Raw genomic sequence first — 19,823 nt, forward strand, 5'->3', positions numbered from 1 at the left:
CACTAATAAGTTGCCCTCTCTTGGTTTTGTGACGATTGCAGACCTTGCAGCTCTCTGCAATGTAACAGTTTCCATCAGAATTTCTAAAACCATTATAGGCAGGCCCACCTTCTCTCACCATCATGAAGCCCCAGTTCTTTCTTAACAAACATTTGGCCTTTCAGCTGATGGACTTCAGGGATACATTGTGATGCTTATGTCTATGACAACTTTTCTCTAAAAATGTAGAGGGAGAAAGTGTCAACAACCTCTTAATGATCAGTGTAGCCACTTACCCTTTGTATTGAACGAAATAGGATGGAAAGGGAAAGAGAATTTGAGAAAGTCCGCACTTACTTCCACGGCCTCATTCTTTGTATCATTGCCAGGAAAAAAGCCAGGGGTTTTCTCTCTCTTACTCTATTCTGGATCAAGTCACAAAGCTCCTCATTTACCCAAGTCACCTATTCTGATGTGTTACCACAGATCTTTGCCTTCCAACTCTTCTGAGGCCCTTTGAAGAGTCCCTCTCTGCAATACAGAGTTCTCCTAAAGTATGTGTGGCTGGTAAGGCCTGCTTTATATAGGAGATAAAATGAATTAAAATTCTGAGGGCTGCTATGCCACTTGCATTTGTTTCAGCCTGTGCTCATGCTATGCTCCAAAGAAACTGATAAAAGCAAAAGAGCAGGTACATTCTGTACCGTTATTCTGTCAAAACTGCATTAGAGATGAGAAATAAATCTCAAGGTGCATTACCTTGCTAAGCATGAAAAGAAAATCACCTCTTTCCAAAGTCCAGTTACTCTCTCATTTCTAAAGCTGTCTTATATTGTAGAATTGCCCAATTTTTAAGTCATCAGTGCAAGAAACTTTAGTTTTGAGTTGGAAAGAGATTTTTTTTTTGTACCCACCCCCACCCCCCATGAGCATTACACACAGTGCACACAGTGTAGTATCCCATGACTTGCCGGGGATTTGGATTTTAGGAGTTTATGAAATCTGACCAGCAATCTGTTAAAACATATCAGCAAAACAAAACAACAATCAAGAAAAAGAAAACACAACAACACTCTTATTCCATATAAGAATGAGCCAACTACAGGAAGGCTCATTTGGAAGTATGTCAGGGAATCCTCGTACTACCTCTGTTCTTCAGAACAAAACAGCTAGAAAGTAGCAAGAAAATGACAGGCAGACCATGAAGACACAGTCAACCAAGGATCAGGCATTTTTCAGAAGCACAGTAAAAATTATACTATTAGTATTTTCTGACTCTTTTCTGTCAGTTTAAAATACATTATCAACATACTGCTAGTGAACAGTACACCACTTTAGCAAGGAAGAACAGGTACTTAGAGATCAAGAAGCCACCTCTTTAATGCAGATCTGTACATTGCATTCATCAGATGAAACCAATGTGCCTTGTAGAGGGCAAAGAACCACCACCACCTTTGTTTTGTTGTAAATAGCTTGTATACAAAATGCACCCCAAGCTATGTATTTCAGAGGAGTGAAAGAGAGGCAGAAGTGCTTTTTCACTCCCCCTGCCCGCCCCCCCCACATTCTCCATTTTCACTTCTCTCGGTCTCACATGTTTTCTAACATCTCTTGCATCCTACAAATTTCACCCACACATCCATTGGTATTACTGTGTTACAGGACTACACATTTCAATTGTGGTCAATGACATCAGTATAAGATCAGCATAACGAAGATTATGCTTTGTTACCTCAGCAGTTCCTGGCAAGCTCTGTTCCTAACTTCAGCTAGTACAAAAGCACAGGGATCTTATTTCAGAAACATCAGTGGCAGGAATACCAGTGGCAGCATATGATAGAGAGAGGAAAAGCACAAAACCCATCTATGCAGCTTTGCATTTCAGCCCTCATTGATGCTCATGTTCCAGATACACATCAAAATCCTAACTGATTTTAAGCAGTATCTTAACTACTAAAACTGATTTAGTAAACAAAAAAACTTAAAATCATTTACTGTGATTTAAATTGCTAAAATGACTTCTATTGGCTTTCCAAGAGCATTTGATGTAAAAGCTCCCTGAGAAATGAAAAGTGCTGAGACTTTAATTTGGAAATTTTGCTTCTCTTGGGCTGCCAGGCACTACCCTCAATTTCAGCTGCTGGCAATAAACAACCTCAATGTGAGAGCTATTAAGAGACAATCATTCAGAATAAGTCTCATGGGTGACAGAGACTTTGTTGCCAAGATTCACTTTATAACTGAACAGACATATATGGAGAAAATACAACTCAGCCACATGGAATAATAAGACAGAAATAAAATCATTGATAACAAAACCTAATGTTCTGTTTTACGTGTGTGTGATTTTATTGTATGTCATGACTTTTGCAAGTAACCTATTAGAGACTTTATTATAACATGAAGACATGTTACTGAAACTAAATATCATTCCCAAACAGTTTTAAGCCCTACTCTCACATTGTTTTAACATGAAAATCACAGAATCATAGAATAGAAGGGGTCTTTCCACCACCACTTCCCATCCCCAATCTTTTCGTTCCTGTTTCTTGTCTAAAAATCCGAAGAAATTTTATAACATAAAAATTAAACTGATTTAGATATAGTAATAATCTAATGCTTTTTATCTTGTACATATGCAGAAATACTAGAAGTCAAACACTTTTAAGCCATCCCCCCTACTCCCTTCAATACTCCCACAACAACTCTTTAAAACTGTGCTGCTGATTTTCAGAGTAATGCTGTGGCTCTTTCATGGAATAGCCCGAGGCTGCAAATGCTCCAAGTCCTCAAACATTATCCTTCAAAGTTTTTAGAAGTTTCTCAATTCTTTGTTTAGCCATCACACGGATTCTCACACACAAGTTTCGCATAACCAAGCATTTGAAAGAATTAACAATCCATCTGCCTTTATAAATAATTCATTACCGAAAATACAACATCTATCATGCTGATTCTATTTCATTGTTAAGCTAGAGGTGTGCATTCTGTTAGTGGGCATTGAAGGCCAGTTTCTCAATGAGTGCACAAACATTACTTGATTGACTTCAATAAAGACATTTAACACTGAATTTATCCCCATTTCAGTATAATTGTAGGCAAAACCAATTAAAAAAATTAGGAGGGTTCCACCTGATTAAGTTCTTGCACTTTCATTTGAATGACTCGAGATGAATAAGAAAAGTAATAGAAGTTTAAAGAAAGTCAGGAAACAGGTGCTTTTGAATCTAGGCATTACTGGCTATTAAGAGCAAATCAGGTATCATCTGTATTCTAGCAATGGCTTTCTGTCTGTACAAACAAAATTTTATTTGGATAGAGTAGTTCTTATTTCTCTAAATTCACAGCAAAATATAATGTTCGACTTTCAGAAAGAATTAATTATATGGCAAATCAACTGCTGATGAGAACAACACTTTTCAAAATAAATGTTTGATTTTCAGAGTGTTCATGCTCTGAAAGCATAATTAGGGAACAGACATTAAATACTTAGATTTAGAGATCTGCTGTGAAAGCAAGCTTGATTTGTAGCTGGACAAAGAAAAAAAAATACCAAAAAGGGCCTCACATGTAGAATTAAGTGAGCAAATAGAAAAGCTGCATTTTTATTTTATTTTGTTTTTCCTTCTATTGCATATTCTGTTTCCGAATTATGTATGGGTCATTGTGCCACTGTGGTGGACTGATTCTGGTGTCTGGTGGTCTGCACCAACAGAAAATTCCCCAGCTTCAATACGTTTAAAGCCAGAATACCATTAGTGATGCAGGTTTGGAGAAGGACCTGTAATACTGAAGATTAACAAGCACTTCTGATGTTGCTCCTACATTTCTATATAGCGGAAGAATTAAACTTAAAATATGGATCCATTTTACGACAGCCATTCAGAACTCTCATGGTATCAGTAAAACCCTAAAGAATTACATCAGTTCCAGGCTCCTGCTCCAAAAACCTGCCAAGAACAAAGAACAACTGTGACAGACACAAATATTATGGTTTTCCCCCCTACAAGGGGATGAGGATAAAATGTTTTTAATTGGGTGCATTCCCTTCTCTTAAAAAGGTTTGAAGACACACAATAGAAGAAAGAAAAGATGTCAGTAAAATTTCTCCCATTGTGCTTTGAATGCAGCCAGACGTAACTGGCCAGAGACAGCAGCTGAAGGACAGGCTTGTGCAGAACTGTGTGACACCGTCCAGGCGCTCTGCCTGAGACATCTGATTCTGGTCCTGAAGGAGATCCACTGAGCATCCATAGCACTTACAGTAAGTGGCTGTCTCTAGTCCTAAGTGTCCTGTCTGTAAACTTACCCATGGAATGTATGTTTGCAATTGCCTCTTTATTCTACAACCACCACCTTTTCATGTAAATTAACTTTCCACAATCAAAGCCCTACTCAGCGAAATTAAAGACATGAGAAATGCGTCTCATTAGATGAACAATAAACAGGACAGATTCTTATCTCAGTTATTCTGGAATAATTCAGCAATAATTTCCCTAACTTTCATGATATTAGTGTCATTCATTAGTTTCTCATGGATGTACTCCAGCATAAACAGGATCAGAATCAGGGTCATTCCAGTTTATGACATGCCTTGTACAGGGCTGAAGTAACAATGCTTATTCAATCTCTGTGACTTGAAACTAAATTTTAAGATACCTATATACCTACTACAGTACTGCTCAGATTTGTAGGACTGGGAAAGAAATTTATTTTTCAAAGATGTTCATCTTGAGCAGAAGGAATGTTTTAGTTTTCACAATACTTAAGCTTTCAGTTGTGATTAAGTAGACTAGCATGAAAACTAAATGAAAATTTGAGGAATTTTACTTACTTGAGTTTAATAACGTAATAATTTAAGATCAGATAATTATTTTCACATTAAAAAACAAACAACAACAACAAACAGCCAATCTTTTGGATTAGACTACCTTCCCTTTTAAAAATTAAGGAAAAAGCACTCCAACTTGTGATTGCTTTAATGTATTACTCCACCATATAGAATGAAACTAGCTTTTCAGACCAAAGATGACATTAAAAAAGCAAAGTTATCAAGCCATATCAGTAACTTATCTCAATTTCTAAATATTTGGGCCCTTTGTCATTCTTCTGTGCTTGCAGCTGAACATAAAGACTATAAAGTCTTTTTTTCTTTTTCTGCTTTACTATTTTGGAGAAAACTTATTTATATTGCTAAGTGTTTGGATAATCACTGTGATTGTCATTATATGATAGAGTCCAGGAGTTATGCAATAATCATAGCACTGATTCAAGAAAAATCAACACTGAAAGAAAGAAAACATTCCTAGTGCCATGGGATGAAAGAAAAATTTGAAAATATTGTGAGAGGCAGAGCTTGTAAATATAAACAAGTTGAAGAAATATACACATATAAAATTACACATATACATGTACTTAAATAAATCATTACGGGGGAGGTGGGGTGGGGTGGAGGGGACACTACAGAGATGGACATATAGAAATGTGCATCTGAATTCATAACATAACTTACCTGAATTGGTAAGAGCGGGCACCTGAATGCTAGCATTTTACCTATCAACCATCAGTGTACTGTAAGTAGGAGACAAAATTGTTGAGCATAATCTTTTCCAATGAAGAGCTTAAGATCTAGCAGCACCATATTTACAGGCATGAACCAGAACTTCTTGAATAAAGAACATTAATGTCCTGTTCGATTTAGTATTGGTAGTTGAACATTTTTAATAAGAAAACCTGTCTATTTAGCAGTGGTACTTAATAGCTAATTTTTTCTAAAATTTTTATTCAAATCTCAATATCTTAACTACTGCTAATAATAATTTCAATAGGTCTAATTAATTTTTAGACCTATTATTATCTAATAATTAAAGAACAAAAAGTAATTTAAAACATGCAATGTAACAAAGCTTGACACATACAGCTGAACACTTTGAAATGAAACAAAATAGCTAACACCTATATAAAACCTCAGACTCAACTCTCCCTAGATCTTCCAATAGATATTTGTTTGTCCAGGGGATTAAATAATTTTATGAAGTAATTTTATGACCCCAATCTTTGACTGTTTTCCATAACCTTTTACTGTTACCATCCCTGCACTTCACTTTCCTCATGGATGGAACAGCTGTTTAGAATTTAGATACATCAAGTTTTGATGAGAACAATTCGTCTTAATTTTTGGTCAATTACACACAGTGAAAGTCACGATCTCCAGCATTTGAATATACTGACCTGGCAATATGAAAGTAATCAGAAGATGACAAAGGGAAAGCTCATCTATTCCATAAACATGGTACTAAAAGACAGGTAAATTACAGATTTTCATGTGCCATCCACTCTGGCCTTTATCACCGTGTGCTCAGAACGCATTTGCAAACTGTCCCATGGGAGGAACTGTAGGTACTTAATATTGGCCAAATACAGGTCAAGCAGGAGACAGTCTTTAAGCAAGTTCCTCAACTACCTCCATTAGCAGGATCTTCTCCCAGTAAAAGCCCCTGGGCAAAGCAGTTTGCATGCATAGGTCAAACCTTTCTCAACTGTTTGGAGTGAGTGTGGCTTCTAATCTGCATACAGCCTCTTGTCTTGTGAGAGTCCATCACGGCTAAGTGCTGCATGATGCCCTACACAGAAACAAAAGTTCATGCTGCCAATCTAAGTCACTGCCACAGTAAGGACATATTTTTCTTATAAAAGCAAAGGAAAAAGAAAAAGCACACTACACTCGAATAACCTCTATTTGTAGGCATTGTCATAGTTTTAGTTAAACCAAAATCACCCATTAGCAGTAGCACAGAGTACTTACTCAACACAAACCACGCAGCAGTTTTAACCAGTCTCCCTGGCCCATCAACTTACAGTTCACAAATCCTGATCTTTTGCCGCATATTTCTGCTTGTCTACTTGTACGTCTGGAAGCTATTTCTTGATCTTTCTAACTGACCAATATCAAAGCTGTGGCTTGATTTGTTGTTGTAGATGCTATATTTAAAGAAAATTCTCATATCCTTATTACTGCAGATAAGAAAATGGGAAACAGTCCTTCTGAGAGCCTCTGTCAGGTTTCATACTCATCACAAGCCAGCTGGTGCTTAAAATTAATTACAATTGGTTACCTTGGCAACACTAAATCATGCTTGAAGGTTTCAATATCATTTATCCTTACAAGTTTCCACAGCAATTTCAGTTGCAAGGGTAAAAGACTGGGGACCAAAGTTCAGCCAAAAAATTAAATCTGAACTGCCACTGCATCAGCACCCCTTTCTCTCTCTACCTTGCGTAAGAGCATTCATAGCTTGTTGCATTGTCCTTTAAAAACATTTGAACTTTGGATACCAACCCTTAAAAGGCTATTCAGCAAATGCCTGCTGTTCCCATTAGACACCTACTGTTCAAGTCATAGATTCTTAGATCTCTGCTAAATTGATATTGATTTTATATGTTCAATTAAAAGCATACGATGACTGGGTTGAAAGGAAAGACAGAGGAGCTTGTATGTTATTTTTAAGTAAGGTAGAAAACAACAAAGCTACTTTCAAATACATCAGTCTCTCCTGAGCAGTCAAAATTTCCCCAGTGATTTAGGATAAAAAAGCATCAGGAGAACACTTAGTCTTACTCAGTTCCTTACATTTGGAATAGAACCTTCATTTTAACAGTAAGATGGGCTTTTCAGTATATAGATTTTCCTGAAGAGTGAGGGGTGGAAGGTTATAAGCTCTGTACCTAAGTGCTTGGACATTCCCTTTCCTACCTTAGTAGCTTTGAACGATTTTTAAGTTAAAGCTGGTAATTCCTCTGCAACTGCCAAATTTGTGGCTTTTCTACTTGCTACAGAACCAGTTTCAGACTCTCCTCTTCCAAATTCCACGTTGTAAAAATGTCTAATAGTTATTTGTTCATGACTGTTATTAACGTAAAGAGATGTCTGTTTTCAATTAACTATTTATGTCCCTGTAAAACACAAGTTGATACAGTCACCTCACTTAATTGGGTTATATAATTCCCGTACCATGAAATTTGCCCCCTTAGCTGAACTACAAGAAAACAGCAGCCTTTTCTGGGTAGAAAACTTTTTTCTCCTACAGCCAAGGCACTGCTAATGTCCCAACCCTACAAATGCTTTTTGCACGGTTGCTACTTGCTTTACACCTTTTGTCACAAGAGGAATTACACTAGATTAACATGCCCTCTTTCCTTACAGGTCTACGTGACAAGACTGGGAAACATAGCTCAGAGTTTGAGCAAGTCATGAGTCTTGAAGGTTCAGATACCGTGCAGGAGAGCACATGGCTAAGGCTCAAAGTAAGAAGAAAATCAGTGGCTAAAGCTGTCAATAACAGACCTGTCAAGTCTCACTTATTTGTTTCCTTGTCATTACCTCCTCCACACTGCCACCTGCTAAAGGATTTGCAGTGAAATACCTAGTCTTCGCTTCCTGATCCATATGCTAACATCCATGCTGGACACTAAGAGTGGGAGATATTATATTTGTGTTCTGCAGAGAAAGCACCTTAGCAGGGCCTCATATGCTCTGAAAAAAAAGTAGGGACTCTCCACCAAAACATCTAAATCTGCTGTATGGCCCAACACAAATGCACATTCTCATTTTATAATTCACACTGTAAATAACCTACCCAGACGCCCTCATAATAATGAGATCCAATATGCAGATGGATGCAGGCACTGACACTCCAGAAAACTGAGAGAGAATTTCACTAAGTCGCTCCCCTAACAATTTTAGGGTCTATAGTGAGGATAGAAGAAAGTAAATTGACAACTTCTGAGCTGAAGAATACAATGACTTCCATCAGGAAAAATACCAGCATAAAGTAGCGTAAAATAATGTCTGTTTAGAAGGTGAAGGATGAGGTGTAGTTAACCCTACCCTCAACAGAAGCATACATACAGGCAGAGTTCTGGAATCTATCACAAAAGCAAGTAAAAGGCATTTCTTGCAAGCTGCTATTTAAAACACATCCCCTCTTTCATTGTAAGATGTGAAAAATATGCTCTTTTGCATTTTTTCAGATCCACAGAAAATTGGAACCATAGAGACCATGAAGTCTGTATTAGACCAAAATGTAGACACAACACACTAAGTTCCTCTTTCTTTTAACATATTACATATGTTTTACCATATTACATGTTACATATGTTTTCAGGTATGTCACAACTAATATCATGATACTTAAAATCAAACTCTTTGAATATACAAATATATATATATATATATATATATGCACGTTGAAGTATAGCTGCAGGCTAACTGAACACTGACCTTTCCCTGCTCTTATGGTGCTGCTTTCACTGGCACAAAACATATAGAAAGAAGTAGCCTGATCAACACCAAGTTGTGAGAACATGTCAAACACAGGGATAGAAAGGCCTCTATTGTCCGGCAGGCAGAGAAAGAGATGGAACTAAAGGGCATATAATTAACACACAACATTCCCCCTGAACAGGGATGAAAACACAGGAGCACCAGCAGGTGAAGTAGATGCACCTTTACTTGAAGTTATTAATTCATACAGCAGCATGTTACTGCTTCATTAACTCCACAGATCTGGGGCTGACATGCACAGCCCTGCTTTGCCCTTTGGATGCTACTGCACTCCAATGCAGTCTTTCATTACAATTAATATTAATTAAGGACTAATCAACAAGAATAATGACTAAAGAACCGAATCACTATCATAATACACGATACTTATGATAGTGAAAGTTTCTGGGGTAGTCACAGTCTATCAGAGTCTGTGGAACTTTTTTAGCTCAGTTCAAATGGAAGCCTTTAGCTAAAAATTATTTAAAGCTCACTTTTCCTCATTTCATTTTGCCCCCACACATCTTTCCTTGGCTACACACAGCTTTCAAGAAACATTTTGAATTTTACCCTTACAACACTTGCACCACTGCATTGCTCACAAATAGAAAGAAAGAAAGAAACAGTGTTTAAAACCTGATCAATTTTTCATACGGTTCTTATGTATCTCATAATCCACCAGCTATACTATTTCAGTTAGAGATTTCTTTAGATGAGAACCACCAATCAAGTTGAAATGTCCACTAAGGTGGACGACATCTTTAAATTTCTCTCTGCTAACAAATTATTAAAATTGCAGCTTGGGCTCAGATCTTCTGTGTGACAGGCTAATATAGTACCTCCACTGGTTTACCTGGCTCTCTGTTTATTTGTTCTTAATCTTAGGCTGCATGTATGGGTATCTGCCCTCTGTGCACATTGCTCATCAGATAACTCCAGTTGCTATGGTGATTGCTTAAAAAAAAAAAAAAAAAAGCTGAATTGTGGAGGAGATGAATAAATGACCGATATCTAAAATGGGAAAATGGTACTTAAGTTTCAAGTTCTGATGGGACTGTTTGTGAAGGAGTGTATTCTCATTTATGAAAAAGGCAGCTCTTTTCTTCTATTAATTCTTCCAGATTAGTACCTATGTTGGAAGGGATTATAAAAAAGGGTCAAGGTGAAACAGTGGGGAAGAAAAATCTTTAATATTAATTCTGTACTTACCTAAGCATGTTTTTTTTGTTCCAGGATTTATCAAAGTGGGACAAAATTACTCTCATGTAGCAAAAAGCGATACAAATCACAAGGAAATTAAATAAGATGCCCAAGGCCAAAAAGGGTCATTGCTTCCTGATACCTGAACTCAATCACTCTACATTACTGTTTCAGATAAAGATTTAATATATTAAACTCCTTAACTTGACAAAAAGGTGCATGTACACAGACACACTTCAGTATATTAGGTAATGAATATTTATACACTCACACAATTTACAAAGGAAGTACAGAATCAAAATCCAATATCTGATCAAATCCAGCATTTAAGGCTTTACAATCCCTCAGTTTAAAGCTTAAATTGTCACAGAGATGTTTCCCTCAGTGAAACTAAAGAATACAACCTGCACTGGAATACTTAGATTACCTAGATAGTGCTTCATCAACTGCCATGCCTCTTTGTATCTCCATCTGCCCTACTACTGCCTAGGAGGTAGATGATTACAATCCTCTGATAACCTCTTAGGAAGAATTTAGAGTCCCACAGTGTTCAAAATAAATTAGTGAAACTTCAGAACAGCACGTTTCTACTCCATGAAAGAGGAAAAAGAAGCTTAAGTTGGGACTAAGCCCAAGGTCACCAACATAAAAGGCAGCATCAGCAACCCCTCAGGGAATCCTGTGGCTTCAAAGAGTTTCCAACAGTTAAAACAATCACTTAAAAGCTTATGACTCAAGCTAGCTGGCTTGCCGCAAGTCGAATAATTAATGTGTTATTAAAATCAACCACAGAAATAGATATCAGGAGCAGCATCTACTTCTAATATTCTATTATTTTTTTACACAAACATTCACTGTTGCTACATGAACTTAGAGGCGCACATATCATTAGATGTGTATGATGTTACTTCAGTGAATTATGTGAGGACAACAGACACATTTGAAGACAGCTCCACGGGCACGTATGGGAATCTAATGCCTAAGCAAAACTTCATTACTGGCATCATTCCTATCTAGTTCTGTTTAGCAGAGGAGGTAACTGCCTCTCACACTAGCACTTTATACATTGCCTGTCATAGCTTTAATTTTGGTGGATTTAGTCACCGTGCTAATATTCTTTTCATTTTAAGAGGTTCATCCACTGAGATGCATCAATGCTGGCAGCATGTGATAAACACTCCACTGACTGAAAGTTGTACCAAAAGTTCAAAACACTTAACTTGTATGCTTCAAAACAGCTGGAGTTTTTAGTAAAATTTTATTCCTTATTCACAAATTTATTGGAAAGTGTTTGCTTTTCAGCAGAAGGTGAACTTGCAATAGCTTTCACTACACCATTCTGTTTCTTTAATTAGTGTTGGGTTCTTGGTCTCTCTAGATACATAGCCTTTGTTCTGATTCCCAATTGAAAGAACAGGTTGTAAGCTATATAATACATAAATTATCTGACAAATAGCCATCATCTTCTCATTTTTATAAGGATAACACAGTACGGATTTAACCAGGGCATTCATACAAAATTATGCTATTCATGAGAATATTCAAACACAAAAATGTTCTCACATACTAAGAAACACCAGGGAGATACCTCTTTCAGCTAACCAAAGGGCAATCTAAACTTTAATGAAATGGAAGAGTCTAATCTGAAAAATATTTAGACAAAGTTTCTGTTGAACTGTGCAATTATTGTCACTGTCCTCATTATTTATTTTTAAAATCTAGCAAAAAAAGCATGGGTTAACTACTTTATCTGATAGGAAGAAATAACTCTTATTTTCTTTCTCTGGTTTCAAAAGGCAGAAACAGGGCAGCAGTGCAGGCAGAAGAAAGAAAAACTATTTGGCAAGAGGCAGGTGATTGTAAAGCCCATTACAATTCAGAGAACAGAAACTGCTTCAGCTACATTTTAAGTAGATGCCTTCAGGTACCTTGTGTAATTTATGGATAGCTGCAGGTCTAGAAGCATCTATGACAGCCACAGAATTCCATTCCTCTAATGAAGTTAACTGAAGGTATTTAAAAATGTCATTTCTTAATCTAAAACTGAATAAAAGCCATAATTTCTCTTATGGGTATTTACACATTTGAGATGAAGTGACTGCACAATAGGAATCCTAAAAGTAATTACTTCCCATACATTTATATTCCAGCTCAAAGAGCTAGTACCTGCTGGTTTCCTTTCCTATAGAGAATTACTTGAAGGTTTTTGCATTCTCTCCTAGGGGTGAAATACAATAGGAATCTACAGAGAACATCAATTTTCTTCACTTTTGTAATGTTTACAACTTCCCTGTAGTATTTATCAAGAAATATACAACTCCCCATAGTTAGAGCTGTGCAGGCTAACAGTAGGCATTCATGGGGTTGACGGAACTATTGATCATACAAACATTAAAATTATGTCTCCTGTAGTAAACGCCAATAAAACAGAGGTACATTAATCAGGAAATCAATATGCTTGTCAATAGAAAGGCTGACTTTGACAATGTAATGCAGCAGGCAGACCTACTGATGGTGGACCAAAACACAAGTAACCCAGGTAGTGACCTTTCTGTTTGACTTCTGGCTGTGATGAAATACTGAATGAATAACCGGAACATACAGAATGAAAGGAGGGAGTAAAGGAGTTGGCTGTTTAAATCATTCTGTAGAAACAAACTTTAAATTATTGCTACAGTGACCTTTAGTTGTTCACTTTAAAACAAACAAAACAACCTCAACAAACCATCAACCCACTCTCCTCAAATCATAATAATTAAAAACACCCTAAATAATAATAATTAAAAACACCCTTAAAAAAAAGTAACAGCAAAAACCAACACTGAAACTCCAACCTTCGGGTTTATGTTTTTTATTAAGTCTAATGGACAGTAACAGTAGAATAGACTTCTAAAATTATTTGATGCTTTGAGGAAAAAAAAATCCAAATCATTCGTATTATTTTCCCTTAAAACATTAATGTTATCCTTTTATGAAACAGGTTCATTATTCATGCCTTCAAAGACTTAAGTAACTCTTTTAGGTATAAGCTGTACTTCAGGTGTGATCTGTCTACTAGATTTGTAATAAAGAAACACATTCTCCTGGATAAGAACAGCATATTATTTTGTCATCTTCTTTGTATGGGTTAACTGAAACTACCTATTTGAATCCCCAAGGACAAAGTTAGACCTTAACAGATGCTACAGCTTATCTGAGCCCTCCACTCTGAATATTTATGTTCAGACTCAGCACTAGGCTGCAAGCTTTGGGACAATTCAGTCTTTTTTTTTTTTTTCATTTGTTAAAGAACACCAACTTACTGACCAAACACTTAAAAATATATGTGAAAAGCAGAATTCTAAATGAGTTAATTGAGAAAGCTATTTTCTGAGTTGTACCTAAATACTTTACACAATATTTGATGAAAATACACATTAATTTGTATTCATTATTTAATATGTATTAACAATATATATTAAACAGGAAAAAAAAAGACAACAGGCAGCAGGTTATAAAGGCTAATTTTATAATTTAAAAAAATCAAAAATATTTTTGGTATTTGAGCTGATGTTGCAAATGTAACTATAAAATAAAAAACATGCAAAAACAATTTTACATGGTTCAAACTTTTTTTTTTTTTTTTTTTAGAATTTCAGAATATTTGTTTGAGAGGATAGTTGTGACTTACAGGAAATGTTTTGAAACACTGTAATTCTCTATGACATAAGAAAAACAATTCCACCTGTTAAAACAAAATATTTGTGATAAATACAGAGATACAGACCTTTCTTGTTTTAAGCAGTGGCTCTGGCTATCTCCTAAATCTGTTTTATATGTAAATCTTCTAACCATTTTCACAAAATGAGCAGTCATAAAAGATTTCTGACATCCTGTAACTCTCATTTCACTTCCATATCTCAACTAATATGTTATAAACCAATACACTTTTCAAGCATGCCTCATGCCAAAACAGAAAAAGCTATTCTTGGAGCCAGACACAATATTTTTAGTCTCATGAAATTTACTCCAAAAACAAAGATGACAAAAATCTCTCTCTCCATCACCATCTTGAGAATAAAAAGCTGTGGATTCATTTTAGGATTACTTTTATATGTATCTTGAAATAAAAATTGATCTGACACTATCCAAAATATACAGGAATTCTACAACATAAACCTGCATGTTGTTAATAAATGATATATGGTGGTGAAGTTTAAATTCTTAAAATAATAGTGCAACTTCTTTAAATGTTGTTCTCCTAAAATAACTTCTGAAACGAAGTAAATTTTCTCTTCTCCTCAATTACAAAAACAAACAAAAAAACACAGTTTTGTCTCTTTGTCTCTCACAACTCTCATTTTCTTTCTTTTCCTATTTTTTTTATTTTTTTTATTATTTTTTTTTACTGTTACTGCTCTGGTGCTAAAACATTAACAAAGCCATACCTGGCACAAGCCTAGGCAGCTATTTTTAGGGCAATTTTGTTTGAGTATTTATGAGCTTATATAAAACATCCTTAAGTATCAGAATTCTGATGCTTGTACCTTGTGATGCTCCATGTTCTTTTAGAGTGAAATCTGGAAAGGATTCAGACAACCCCCCTCAAATAACTCCAAAGTCAAATGCTTGATTCAGACATAAACAATGACTTTGTAAAAGAAAAAGTTCGGAACATTTGCTCATCTAGGTGCAAACAGACATCATCACAAAAGAGATTGACCTTGTAGCCTGATCTCATTTGTTGCTTATGCTGGTTATTATCCTAGTGTTGCTGGAATAGAAAAACATTCCATGGCACTAGAAACAGATCTCTTAACAAAGATTAATGTTAACTACTGTGATAACCTCTCTCCTATTTTATTTACATTTTTGTGCTGGTATGTGGGATCATGAAGCCAAGCAGTTTCTATCCACTCCAGTGTTTTATTGTTAGACAATCTCCACCACTTTTACTTTTGGTCAACTCCCTTCATTTTCAAAATAATTCCACTCATGCCTGAAAAATGTTAATTTTTGTTGAAGATATTTATGGAGCAGCAGTCACCATGCAAGCTAAGTGCTATAAATTTATTTTTATACTTACCACATTATTTCCCTCTCAGACACATATACTGACCCAGTTACAGTGCAAAATTAATATATACTATATATAAAGTATATATAAAGTATATAAATATACTTAATAACTGAAAATAGTTCTAGTTTTGGAAACCAAGTTAGAGAGACTTATGTTGGAGAACTAAGGTTATTAGCTTTTTTCCCATGACAGGTAATTTAAGTGCATTTATCACTCACCTCTCACCATAGAAAAAATGCAACACAATCTACTTCAGCAGGAAGGCAACTAGAATGTAACCAGTTTATCAGAGCTTCAATATGTTTGGTGCATGATAGCAGTAGACTCTAAAACCTGCTGGCAAACTGGAAAACTTTGAAGAAGCTTGCCTTCATCCAAGTCTCTCACAGTGTCCTTACAGCTTGCTATAAGCACTTTTTCTTTAGAAAAATTTGTGTTCACTAAAACTGCTAGTCACAGAAGTCCCTGTACAAAACGCATGAAGCCATAATGATCTTAAGCTTTTGCCACATGAGCTTAACTAAAATTAATTTCTTTGATTTGGCTATCCAAAATCATTTGCATTGCTCTTCATAGGAGCAGTACAGAGCAAAATGTAGAACTTCAGATGGAACCTATGACTGTAACATTTAACTGAAGAGATTGTTTTATAAATTAACTAGGGTTACCACAGTTGATTCCCTCTTAAAAGTTACATACAAAAATATTAGGTATGCCTTTGTTACTAACAACAGTGGATAATTGTACATCATAAGAAAAATAAACCACTCAGAACAACATTCCAGCAAATTTGAGGTTAATGTCAAAATACATACAAAAATGCAAAAATGACATCCTCCCAGCGTAATTGCATATTTAGGAAAGTTTGCCAAGAACATTAATTAAATTGCATGGAAACACATCAGATAGCAGAAAATGAATCTAAATAAGAGAAAATGGTCAGAGAGGTCAGTTTTCCAGGGCTAAAAAGGAAAATACCTGAGGCGATTTAGGAAGGAGAGAATCGTCTTACGTGAAGTTGTGAAGACGACAGATATTTATGAGGGGATGAGGAAACACTTTAGATTACAGGTTCTGGAAAGGATATATGGCCAAGAAAAGAAAGCCAGGTAACTACACAATTTGAAGATCAATTTTTGTTTTCATTTTGTGCTACTCAAGCAAGTTCACAAAGAGGAAGAGGAGAAACAGAATTTCATCCCAGGCCATCAAAATATAAATTTCCTTCTTGTCCCAATTATCATCTTCCCTTCTTTCACTTCTTAGTTATAACTAGCCATTAAAAAATCTGACAAACTGATTTAATGATAACATACATAAATTAATATAACATATTACTGAAATTGGATTATGATGTATCAATAAAAATGTCTTAATATATATATATATAATTTACCTGGTATTTTTATTTTTTGAGCATTTGCTCTGAATAGGAGACAACAAACTGCCACTTACAGCTATGCTTCCTTTAAAGGAGCACAACAAAATGTATTTGCTCAAAAAACAGAAGTCTTTGAAAATTAGAACTGTAAAGTAACTAGGATTTTTCCACATTCAAATTTTAAGGTATCTGTAAGCTTCTTATTCAGACATATTTTTGCACCAACATAATCATATTAACTAGAAAACACATGAAAATGAATGTTAACTTCCAGCTATTTCTGATCTCTCATTCAAAAAGGTGCCAGCTCCACAGTCATAATACCAGCTGCAAAGCAGTAGCAATTTGTAGATACTATCCAAAGAGAAACAAAAATGTTTTGGAAACATTCAGAAGTCCCCTACTACAAATTAGACTTTGTCATATCACACGCTCACTGACAGGTAAATCTAGTAATTACCTGTAGAGCATCTAAAGACTGAAGAATGAAATCTTAAATGTCAAAATTGTTATTTTTATCTATTTCTCCAAATAACTGTAAACCTATCAGTGTACACCACAAAAATATTCAAGCTGCTTTAATAACTAGCTGTCAACTGTAGTTACTGTGTCTGTCCTCTCACTAATAACAGAAAGATCTGGGGCATTCCATTCAAATTCATGTGTAGTTGTTTTTTTTTTCTTTCAGTGACAGTTAGAATTGATTCATGAAAAGTAATCAGTTTTTTTTTTATTTGTTTTCTTTTTGTTTTTACTTGAATGTCATTGAGTATTTAGGCTGAAATTTACAAGTGTATGCCTTCTCACAGTATTTGCATGAAAACGTGTCCTGAACAGGAAAAATATTATGCAAATATATAAAAATATTATCCCTATTTTTAACTCCACTAGAAGACAGGGGCTTTACTAGAAAGTGAGTCATTTAGAGGCTAACTTAAAACTTAGAGATGACAGTGACACACACATGGATCTTAACTGAGATAGATCTGCTATGCTTGGCACTGTAGAAATACATAGAAAAGACCTGCTGGATGAGGGAGGGAAATTATCTCAAATTTTCATTTTGTATATATATTAAAAAAAAAATAAATTAAAGGAAATATCAGGGGACACAAAGACCACCAGGCTGGCAGAGAACAATACTAATCAGGGTATTCTTCCTACAGCAATGCAAGATTCCTAGGGCCTTAGAAATGAATGAGAAAAAAAAGAAAAAAAAACTTTCATGGCACATACGAATCATGAGTTTCTTCAGGGTATTATTGGACTGATGAAACTGTTTGTGTGGATTGTCTTATTTATTGCAGCACACATGGCTACTGATAGGACTTTAGTGCCCTTCTGTATGAATCCTGTTAAGGTTTTTGCTAGGAGAATAGGTTAAAAAAAAAAAGAGTTGCTATTGCTACTCTTGCTATTTTCCATTGTAAGATTCTCCAAAAATATAATTTTGCAAAGAGAAATTGATGCAAAAGGTGAAGGGAAGTGACTGATCCACTGTCACAGAATCACAGAATTGTCTAGGTTGGAAGAGACCTCCAAGATCACCTAGTCCAACCTCTGACCTAACACTAACAAGTCCTCCACTAAACCATATCACTAAGTTCAACATCTAAACGTCTCTTAAAGACCTCCAGGGATGGTGACTCAACCACTTCCCTGGGCAGCCCATTCCAATGCCTAACAACCCTTTCAGTAAAGAGGTTCTTCCTAGTATCCAACCTAAACCTCCCCCGGCGCAACTTTAGCCCATTCCCCCTCGTCCTGTCACCAGGCACGTGGGAGAATAGACCAACCCCCACCTCGCTACAGCCTCCTTTAAGGTACCTGTAGAGAGAGTTAAGGTCACCCCTGAGCCTCCTCTTCTCCAGGCTGAACAATCCCAGCTCCCTCAGCCGCTCCTCACAAGACTTGTTCTCCAGACCCCTCACCAGCTTCGTTGCCCTTCTCTGGACTCGCTCGAGCACCTCGATGTCCTTCTTGTAGCGAGGGGCCCAAAACTGAACACAGTACTCGAGGTGCGGCCTCACCAGAGACGAGTACAGGGGGACAATCACCTCCTTAGACCTGCTGGCCACACTGCTTCTTATGCAAGCCAGGATGCTGTTGGCCTTCTTGGCCACCTGGGCACACTGCTGGCTCATATTCAGCCGACTATCAACCAGTACTCCCAGGTCCTTCTCTGCCAGGCAGCTTTCCAACCACTCATCTCCCAGCCTGTAGCGCTGCTTGGGGTTGTTACGCCCCAGGTGCAGGACCCGGCACTTGGCCTTGTTGAACTTCATGCAGTTGACCTCAGCCCATCGGTCCAGCCTATCCAGATCCTCCTGCAGAGCCTTCCTTCCCTCGAGCAGATCGACACACGCACCTAACTTGGTGTCATCTGCAAACTTACTGAGGGTGCACTCAATCCCCTCATCCAGATCATCAATAAAGATATTAAAGAGGACTGGCCCCAGTAGTGAGCCCTGGGGGACTCCACCAGTAACCGGCCTCCAACTGGATTTGGCTCCATTCACCACAACTCTTTGGGCCCGGCCATCCAGCCAGTTTTCAACCCAATGAAGCGTATGCCAGTCCAAGCCACGAGCAGCCAGTTTCTTGAGGAGAATGTTGTGGGAAATGGTGTCAAAAGCCTTACTGAGGTCAAGGTAGACCACATCCACAGCCTTTCCATCATCCACTAAGCGTGTCACTTTGTCATAGAAGGAGATCAGTTTCGTCAAGCAGGACCTGCCTTTCATAAACCCATGCTGACTGGGCCTGATCGCCTGGTTGCCCTGCAAGTGCCACGTGATGACACTCAAGATAATCTGCTCCATGAGCTTCCCTGGCACGGAGGTCAAACTAACAGGCCTATAGTTCCCCGGGTCTACCCTCCG

The 19,823-nt window shown here is 36.7% G+C and overlaps 1 protein-coding gene across 6 annotated transcripts in view; it reads right to left on the reverse strand.

The window, feature by feature from the left end:
• Positions 1-19,823, reverse strand: part of LOC310903460 (uncharacterized protein) — a 490,104-nt gene that overhangs the window by 313,231 nt on the left and 157,050 nt on the right. The window contains exon 1 of one of the 6 annotated variants that reach the window (XR_014587547.1): positions 6,838-7,022. The exons of the other annotated variants lie outside the window; for them this stretch is intronic. The gene's annotated coding sequence lies outside the window, so the exon portion shown is untranslated. Of the gene's footprint in view, positions 1-6,837; positions 7,023-19,823 lie in introns of those variants that run through there. 6 annotated transcript variants of the gene reach the window in all.

This window comes from Anser anser (assembly GCF_964211835.1).
Source record: "Anser anser genome assembly, chromosome: 8".
NCBI lineage: Eukaryota > Metazoa > Chordata > Aves > Anseriformes > Anatidae > Anser > Anser anser.